The 10,036-nt window shown below is 24.9% G+C and overlaps 1 non-coding gene across 1 annotated transcript; it reads right to left on the minus strand.

Moving 5' to 3' along the window:
* Positions 1 to 9,060: 9,060 nt before the first annotated feature.
* On the minus strand, positions 9,061 to 9,144 carry TRNAY-GUA (transfer RNA tyrosine (anticodon GUA)). Its single transcript is given in 2 exon segments — positions 9,061 to 9,096; positions 9,108 to 9,144. It is a non-coding gene; the product is annotated as a tRNA-Tyr (tRNA).
* Positions 9,145 to 10,036: the final 892 nt, after the last annotated feature.

A 10,036-nucleotide genomic window follows, 5' to 3' on the forward strand; every position in this document is an offset into this window, starting at 1 on the left:
AATATCATAATCATCTTTAATTGATTGTAACTTTTGATTTATTATTTTGATTTTTGATTTAATGTGATTGCAATTTTTAACTTCTTATCCATAATAGTTCAAGCATTATGGTCGATTTGAACGTGATTTTAAAGAATGGTTTGTTGAAATAATGAAGCACCACACCTATTTTCTTGATATGGAAATAATTGGTATATTATTGCAAATTTTAAATATTAATTGATTTTATATTTGAGTGATATTTATATTAAATCTTAGTAATTATAGAAATTATAGATATTATAATATATAAATAACATAATATTGTATATTAATTCATAGAACTAAAGAAAATTTTAGTTAGGTCAAATTAAAAAATTAAGTTTATCAATATATATATATATATATATATATATATATATATATATATATATATATATAATTTATAAAGTTAGTTTTATAAAAGATTATTGATATTTATTTATTGTAAGGTCGAACAAAACAAAAAGAAATAAAGATAGAATATAATAAAATATTAGAAATTAAAAATATATACATAATTTTGAAATGTATAAGAAAATAGAGTCAAATAATAAAAAAAAATGGTACATTTTTTTAGGTAAATAAAGAGTTTAGAATGAAAATACATAAATCATTTACCTATAAAAAAGTTAAATATCATAATTCATAATTACCTTTAGTAATAACTGATTGATTGATTCCAACTTTTAATTTATGATTTAATGCATGTGATTGGCACTTTTGATTTCTTATTCTTTTAGTACTTACGATATGTATTTTTAAATTATTAGATTTGAGGAAATATTATACTTTTATATCTTACAAAATTATACTGTGTTTACAATATTGTATGATTTACCTAAAAAAAATTATAATTTTGAGAAAATATTATACTTTTGTATGATTTACCTAAAATTATCTAATTTTGTAACATATAAAAGCCTTTTTAACGACCATACGTTAAAATCACTATGTTGGGAATAATTTAATTGATATAGAATCAATACATTAAAATCATATCAATTACTTACCAATATCTTAATTGGTATAAAATAAATACGTACAAATATATTTAGTACTCCAATTATATTGATGTTGTGTCACCAAAAATTGAGTGAATCAAATTATTATTAAAAATTAATAAAAATAATTTATCTCACTTGATTTCCTTCAAAATTATTTAATAGAAACTTTCCAAAATAATGAATTTATTAACATAATTTTGAAACCAAATTTCATATGTTATCATTTAACAAAAGGATAAATATTATTAGATACATATTTTAATAAAGTGTTTTAGGCATATCATTGCTTTTATATTATGTATGGATTTTTTTGATAAAAAATGCATAATTATTATTATAAAAATAAAGTATATTTTCAAAATATTTAAAATACAACATGTGCCACCGTCATTCTCTGTATAGAAAAACTAACTATTATTTTCTATTTTCACTTTAATAAGATTTCTTACTAATACTACTAAATTATTTAAAATATAAAATCTGAAATTTATATATATATATATATATATATATATATATATATATATATATATATATATATATATATATATATATATATATTAATGAAATTTTTTAGAGATTATTAAATAAAATAAATATATTAGATCTATTGACTATTTTTTTAAAAGCATATTTACAAATAACTATGGGTGTTAATAAGCATAAGTAATCGAATGAAACATAAGTACTGTATGAATAACTATGGGTGTTAATAACTATAAGTAATCGAATAAAACATAAGTTATGTATGAATAAATAGTAATAGAATGAAACATAAGTAATGTATAAATACATAGTAATAGAATGAAACATAAGTAATATATGAATAAATAATATCAAAATTGTATGATATTTTTTATTAATCATACAATTTGTTTGTCATTTATAAATTTTAAAATTTTAACTGGACAAGTTCATCAATAATCAATATATATTTATCTATATATAATATAATATAATTGAAATATTACTATTAAAACTTTAATGGGGTCAATTCTATCCAAATACAAAATAATATATTATGGATACACACGGGTAATTATGGTACGCGCATATGGTACTGATATTAACACATTTAATTAAATGTTGAATAATAACGAGAATAAGTTTACAATTGATTTAAATAGTTTTATAAATAATTCCAAAACAAAAATATTTATATATAGGAATAATTAACTATTGATTCAAATATTTTTATATATGGAATAATATATTTGATTTGGAAATTGAGTTTAATCAATTATATTAAATATTTATTATTAATTGTATTATATAATTTGATAGAATATTTCTTCATTATAATTTGTCAATTTAAGATTTTTGTTATTATAAAATATTTTAATTATCATTAAATATTTTTAAACAATGTTAAAATTAATTTATTTTTGTTTTAAAAATATCATCAAAATATTGAATATTAATAGAAACATGAAGTTACTGATAAAAGAATTGAATATTAACGGGAACATGTAGTTATTAATAAAAATATTGAATATTAATAGTTTTTTTTTAATATTAATGGGTACATGAAGTTACTAATCAAAATATTGAATATTAAAGGCAATATTAAATTACTGATCAAAATATTAAATGTATTGAATATTAACGGAAACATGAAGCTACTGATAAAAAAATGGCATGTTAACGAGAGCATAATGGTACTGATCAAAATATTGAATATTAACGAGAACACGAAGTTATTGATCAAACTATTGAATATTAACGAGAAAAAAAGTTATTGATCAAACTATATTGAATATTAACGGGAACATGAAGTTATTAATCAAAATATTGAATATTAACGAGAACATGAAATTAGTAATTAAAATATTGAATATTAACGTGAGTATTAAATTACAGAGCAAAGTATATATTATTAACGAGAACATGGAGTTACTGCTAAAAATATTGAATAATAACAGAAACATGGCGTTATTAATCAAACTATTGAATATTAACAGGAACAAATTTGGAATATTAACGGAAACACGAAGTTAGTGATCAAAATAATGAATATTAGCGGGAACATGAAGTTATTGATCAAAATATTGAATTTTAACGGGAACGTGAAGTTACTGAACAAAATATTGAATATCAACGAGAACACGAAGTTACTGATCAAAATATTAAATATTAAGGAGAACATGAAGTTACTGATCAAAATATTGAATATTAACGGAAAATGAAGTTTATTGATAAAAATAATGAATATTACTGGGAACACGGAGTTACTGATCAAAATATTGAATATTAACGGGAGCACGGAGTTATTGATTAAAATATTAAATATTAATCGGAGCACAAAGTTAATGATCAAAATTTTGAATATTATCGGAAACATTAAGTTACTTATCCAAATTTTAAAAATTAACGGGAACAAATTTTGAATATTAACGGGAACACGAAGTTACTGATCAAAATAATAAATGTTGACGGGAACACAGAGTTATTGACAAAATGTTGAATATTAACAGGAACACGAAGTTTCTGATAAATTTTTGAATATTAACAGAAACATTATGTTACTAATAAATTTTTTGAATATTAATGGAAACGAATTTGGAATATTAACGGGAACACGAACTTATTGATCAAAATAATGAATATTAACGGGAACAAGGAGTTACTGATCAAAATAATGAATATTAACAAGAACATTAAGTTACTAATCAAAATATTGAAAATTAACGGGAAGAAATTTGAAATATTAACGGGAATACGAAGTTACATATCAAAATAATGAATATTAACGGGAACATGAAGTAACTGGTCAATGTATTTTTCTATTAATTATGTATTTTGAATTAATCATTATTATAAATGGAGTTTGTAGTGGTTTCTCATTGGCCTATAAGAGAGAGCTGATAGTTTGAGATTGGGCTGATAGTTTGTAGTTATAATTGAGCCAAAATAATTAATTTTCTACTTAGCTAGCCAAAAATAGTCGATTCTCCTTAGCTGATAGTTTGAGATTGGGCTAATAGTTTGTAGTTTAATCAATTATATTAAATAATTATCACTAATTGAATTATATAATTTGATTGAATATTTCTTCATTATAATTTGTGAATTTGCGATTTTAAAATTTTTCCTTCATTATAATTTGTCAAATAAAATATTACTATTTTTATAACTTTATTAATTTTACCCAAAACTTAATCTTGCGAAAATGACGGATACCTGTGCGAACGCACGGGTAAGACACTAGTTTATTATCATATTAAATCAAGTGATTAATTATAAATTCAAAAGTCTTTACTTTAGATGTTTTTCTTGTTATATATTTTTGAATTTATTAAGGAAACATTACTAGTCTAGTATTAATAATTGGACACTATCAATACTATATTTTTTATATTATTATAAAAAATTAATTCATAAAATGAGTTATTTATTTCAAATATTTTTACATTTTTTAATTTATCCGATCAATCCAACTCAAATCAATTTGTTATTTCTCGATTTGGTTTGCTTTGGGCTTTATTACAAAAAAAAATTAAAATCTAATCTAAACCAATCCATATAATTTTAATCAAATTGAGTACAATTGAGATGGATTCCCTTTTCTTCTTTAGCTATCTCTTTGGATCTAAAACTTTGGTAATGATAAACTTTTTATGCTTTTTATTTTTTTCTGTTTTTTATTGTTTCTTTTCATATTGTCACTAGTAAGGTCCGCACATCATTAACTGAAAGAAAAAACAATAACAAACTCATTCATTTATTCAAAGAACTAAGCTTACATATTGGGAGAACATAAAAGAAACTACTACTAGATTGGAAAAAATAAAGTATATAAAATGGAAATAAAAACTAAAACAAAAACTAGCATTATAGTGAAACGCTTAAATCACTCATCATCTTCAGGAAATCGCTGGATCTTATTCATCGCTGCCATCACTTCATTGTATTCCTACTATTGCTTGTCAAACGTCCCTCTCATCATGGCTTGTATGTCCTCCATCGCTTTGTTTTGTCCAATTTTTGGCGCATTATGAAGCAAGCGTGCACACTTGAAACTAGCATTTGATGGAAGTAATCATCGAACCTTGCTTAGAAGAAGGGTTTGAAGGATGGAGGATATGCATAAAAGTTGGATAAGATGTTTATTGCCCAATTTGATATTCCTAGAGCATGCTTCTCTAATATCTAAATTTGTTACTGAAGGAAGTTAGGATTATCGTATTGTTGCTAAGGTGATCTATTGATCATGTATTGTTGCTAAGGTGATCTATTGATCATCTTAACATGCAAACCTCTGACCAACATGCCACCTTTAAGGTCACTCATAATAATTCATATTATAGAACTAATTTTATTTGTGCGGCTACTAGTTTCATTAAGATAAGAGAGCTATGGAATAACTTAAATAATAAAATTTGCATGGTAACTATTCTATGGTGTTTTATATGATATTTCAACATTAGTATTGGTTCTCATAAATATAGAGGGTAACAATTCTCCCTCTCAAATGTCTTCAAATAATTTTCAAGCTAAGAGTGATGTCAACCATCTAATTCATTTGGAAACTAGATATTCTTTCTTCACTTGGTCCAATAAAATAATATGTAACAATTTTATTTAAAAAGACTTGGTAAAGCCATTTGTAATAATCATTGAATTGATAATTGGACTTCCATTTCCTATTGAACCCTTACTAGAAGTAGCTCTGATCATTTTAGTCTTACACTTAATTACAAGCCTAATAATACCAGGCATGTTGCTCCCTTTAGATTTATAAAAATATGGTCCACCCTAATTGTGCAAAGGTCAACAAGATAGTTGGAATAGTCAATATTGTTAAGTGTCTTAATCAGACAATATATGACCTGAACATGTGCTTATAAATGGGGTAATCCTCGTCCTATAAGCCAGTTTTATAGGGTTGAGTTAGGTCCAATCACATTTCTTTACATGATATCAGAGTCTGGTTTAATATCCAGTGGGTCACTTGTTATCATATTTCCGTTATCGGGCACCCACCATTTATTTCAATGCTCCAGATGTCCAGTCTTGGGCGTGAGGGGGTGTATTAAGAGTCTCATATCAGACAACATATGACCTGAACATGTGCTTAAAAATGAGTTAGGTCCAATCATATTTCTTAATAAATATTATTGTTATTTTATGCCTATTCTTTCTAAAAAATTAAAGAAACTAAAAAACATTTTTAGAGGATGGAACAAAAATTTCATTGGTGATGTCCATGTTAATGTTAAAATAACTACCTTTCTGTTCTTGGATTCATACTATTCTTCAATCTTCCATGATCTCTATTTGTGTTAATGATAAGAATGCGCGTTTTTTCCTTTCCAAAAGGGGTGTTAGTCAAAGTGATCCATTATCCTCTATCTTATTTTGTCTTATTGAAGATGTGTTTAGTAGATTCATTACAAAATTGGTCAATTATGGGAAGTTAACTCTAATTAACAGCACTTGAGATAGCCAAATATCTTTGCATGTGTTATATGTAGATGATGTCATTATAGTTTGCAAGGATAATAACCTTAATGTAAGAAGTCGCTTTAACTTGTTCATCAACTATATCTGGTGTAATCTCAAGAAAACTTATTAATCTTGCTAAACTTGTTTTCTTTGGAGGATCCATCAACCATAATAGATTAAACAGACTTGCTGATATGTTTGGATTCAAGGTTGGGGTTTACCTTTTTCATTATCTTGGGATTCCCATTTTAAAAGACAGACATAAAGTTAACTATATTCAATCTATTGTTGAGAACATCAAATCTAAATTGAACTCTTTGAAGACTTTTCTTCTTTCTCTTGTTAAAAAATTTAAATTTTTCAAAAGTGTCATTCACAGAATGTTGATTTACCTTTTACAAATGGATGAAAATTTTCATATGGGCATGTGATATTAATAGCAAGAAAATTGTCATTTTGGCTTTGCATAAGGTTAGTACTCATACTCTTGAAGAAAGTTTGGACATTAGGTCCCTTAGAGACATCAATAAAGTAACAATGGTTAATCTTGGATGGGAGCTCCTTAGTTCCCAATATCAATGGACTTGCTTTCTTAGACCTATATTCATTAAAACCATTTTATTCAATACCATAATTGACTTGTTTTTGTGAATACGGTGACATATAAGAGTCTAGAAAATGGGGGTTGAATACACTATCGGTTTTTAAAAAATTACGTATAAGAGTTTTCAAAGTTTTCAACAAAAATAGAATTGATTTTAAAACATTTTAAATAACATAATTGAATTAATTATACTAAGTGACTAAAAAATATAATAATTTAGTTTTAATCTATATTGATTCAAATTGAGTTGTTTGAAAAATTTTAGATAAAACTCACAAACATTTTAGGTTACAACTTTTATAGTATAATAAAAATTGAACAACTTCATTTAAATTTGAACTCGAGATGTCACAATAAAAAAAAATCCACTCAATTTTTTTATTATTTTAAAATTAACTTATAAGTTTAAGAATTTATTTACAAGTGTGAGACCGGGATTGAAGCCTAAACTAACAACTCGTTAATCAAATTAACAAATACCAACTAAACAATATTCTTATTTATTTATTTATAAATCAATATAAATTTGGATAATTCATGTTAATCATCCATAATGAAATGTGTTATTATATTACACCTTGACAAAATATTGAACATTAAAAATGAAAATACAAAAGAAAATTAATAGAAATGAGATAATAAGTAAAGAGATGAAAAAATACTAATAAAAATAATAGAATAAAATATAAATGAAAATTAGAAAATATATAATTTAGATTTGGAATATGAAACTGAAAGAGGACAGAAAAAAGTTTTTTTTTTAAAAACAATAAAAAGATAAAGGAGAAGTGGGGGAAAATAGAAAGAGAAAAATTATAGAAAATAAAAAGAGTAATATAAAAAGAACCAACTTGTCTGCATACTCAAAGAAAACTAGGGGTGTAATCGGATCGGTTTGGACCGGTTTTTGGTTGAAAAAAGGTCCGAACCAATGATATTTCCATCGGTTTGGTTTGGTTCGGTTTTCAACATTTTTCAAAAATGGAACCGAACCAAACTAACCGGTTTGGTTCGGTTTGGTTTGGTTTGGTTGATCGGTTTACAATGTTTATTTTTTAAAATATTATATTCATCCGTATATTCTTCATTATCGTGTTTTTTGGTGTATTTTATACTATTATTTTTTTAAACATTATATTCATCTGTATATTCTCTCCATTATCGTATTTTTTGGTGTATTTTATACTATTATTTTTTAAAATAATTTATTTCATGCTATTTTGTTCAAACAAATTACAAGTTGCTCTTATTCCATACGAAATAGTGACATGATTTCCTTTGCATTATGAAATAATTTTCCTATCAAATATAAAAGTTAACACTTAGTATCATAAAGTTGGAAAGGGATTTCAAAGCTTAACATATAGAATATAACAAAACACACATTCATTAACATGTTTCACACCTCAAACACACATCAAAACTATTTTGTAACAAGATCTAAATGAGTTTTGATGAAGAAAAAGAAGAAAAAAAGGTACAAAAATATATGAAAATTAACAAAGAGAAATTGAATACGAAGAAGACGACCATAACATATCATAATGACAGTAGTGAAAGGAACAATAGTTGTGGGCAGCAAGAGCAGCAGTTTTGTGAAAGCATAACTTTTGTGACTTATGGTTTCTATTGTCTATGCTTTAGAGTTTGATTCTAGATATGTGTTTTGCTTAAAGGAAGGAAGTGTAAACAAAGATGGATAATGGTTGGACCGATAAAAAAATTGAGTTTAATGATGGGTAGAATAAAATATTTAGAGCGTCATTATTTTCATTGGTTCGGTTCATCGGATTGGCGGTTCCTAAAAACTAAATCCGAGAACCGAACCAAACCACATCGGTTTTTATTGGTTTGGTTCGGTTTTTGAACCAAACCAATAATAATCGATTTAATTTCGGTTTGGTTTGGTTTGGATTGTCGGTTTAATTGGATTTTTTTGACCCACTTACACCCCTAAAGAAAACTGTAGCAAAATTATTAAAAAAATCCGACCTACCGGATTCGAACCAGTGACCTAAGGATTCCAGCACCAACTACAGTCCTCCGCTCTACCAACTGAGCTAAGGTCGGTTGTTGGTTTATCGTCTCTTAGTATTTTATATAACACAACAATATCAATGTAGTGATTCCCTTCTCATGCATTTTGTTTCGATTTTGAAACATTTTAAATATTAACTTGCAATTCGTTATTTAGTGGTATTACATTTATTGCAGGATTATTTTATTCTTCTTTGATTCTACATTTTCTAAAACAAAAATCTAAAGTCATTTAAATAATCATAAGACTAAAACCACTCATTAATTATCACGGGTCCTTCAAAATTAACAACTGTTTGTTATAATTTATATATGCAGAAAAAAGTTACAGTTTGTTAATCGTTATCAAGCGTTTCTTACATGACAGTATCATAGAGTTAAGAAGTGTGATCCCAGATTAACTATTTAAATTTCTATCCATTAAATTAAGATTACAAATATATCAATTCAAATAGCTCTTGATTCTAACAAAATGGATTAAACTTTAATAATGTGACAAATCAAAATTTAACTCTAAACTAATAAGTTACTGTTTATTTAATATTTAGGTTTAGTTATAATTTTTGCCTCTGATTTACAGAATCAGTCCATCTATTTTAAAATCAAACAGTTTTAATTTTTTTCTCATATTTTTTACTTAAAATTGATGATTTATCTATTTTTAAATAATTTGTCACTTGTGAAACTTGACAAACCATCATATCATAACCTTTTGTGAAACATTATAAATAAAAAATTATAATTTTAAAAAATAACACTTAACCGATTTTAATATAAAAAAGTAAGAGGAACCCAAAATTGTTTGATTCTTAAATAGAAGAATTAATTTTGTGAATAAGATAAAATAGAGAAACCAAAACTGTAATTTAGCTTAATATTTAATATTCAACAATATATCAAATGCAATTACCTTAAAATAATATTT

The sequence above is a fragment of the Vicia villosa genome, linkage group LG3 (genome assembly GCF_029867415.1).
Source record: "Vicia villosa cultivar HV-30 ecotype Madison, WI linkage group LG3, Vvil1.0, whole genome shotgun sequence".
NCBI classification, from domain to species: domain Eukaryota; kingdom Viridiplantae; phylum Streptophyta; class Magnoliopsida; order Fabales; family Fabaceae; genus Vicia; species Vicia villosa.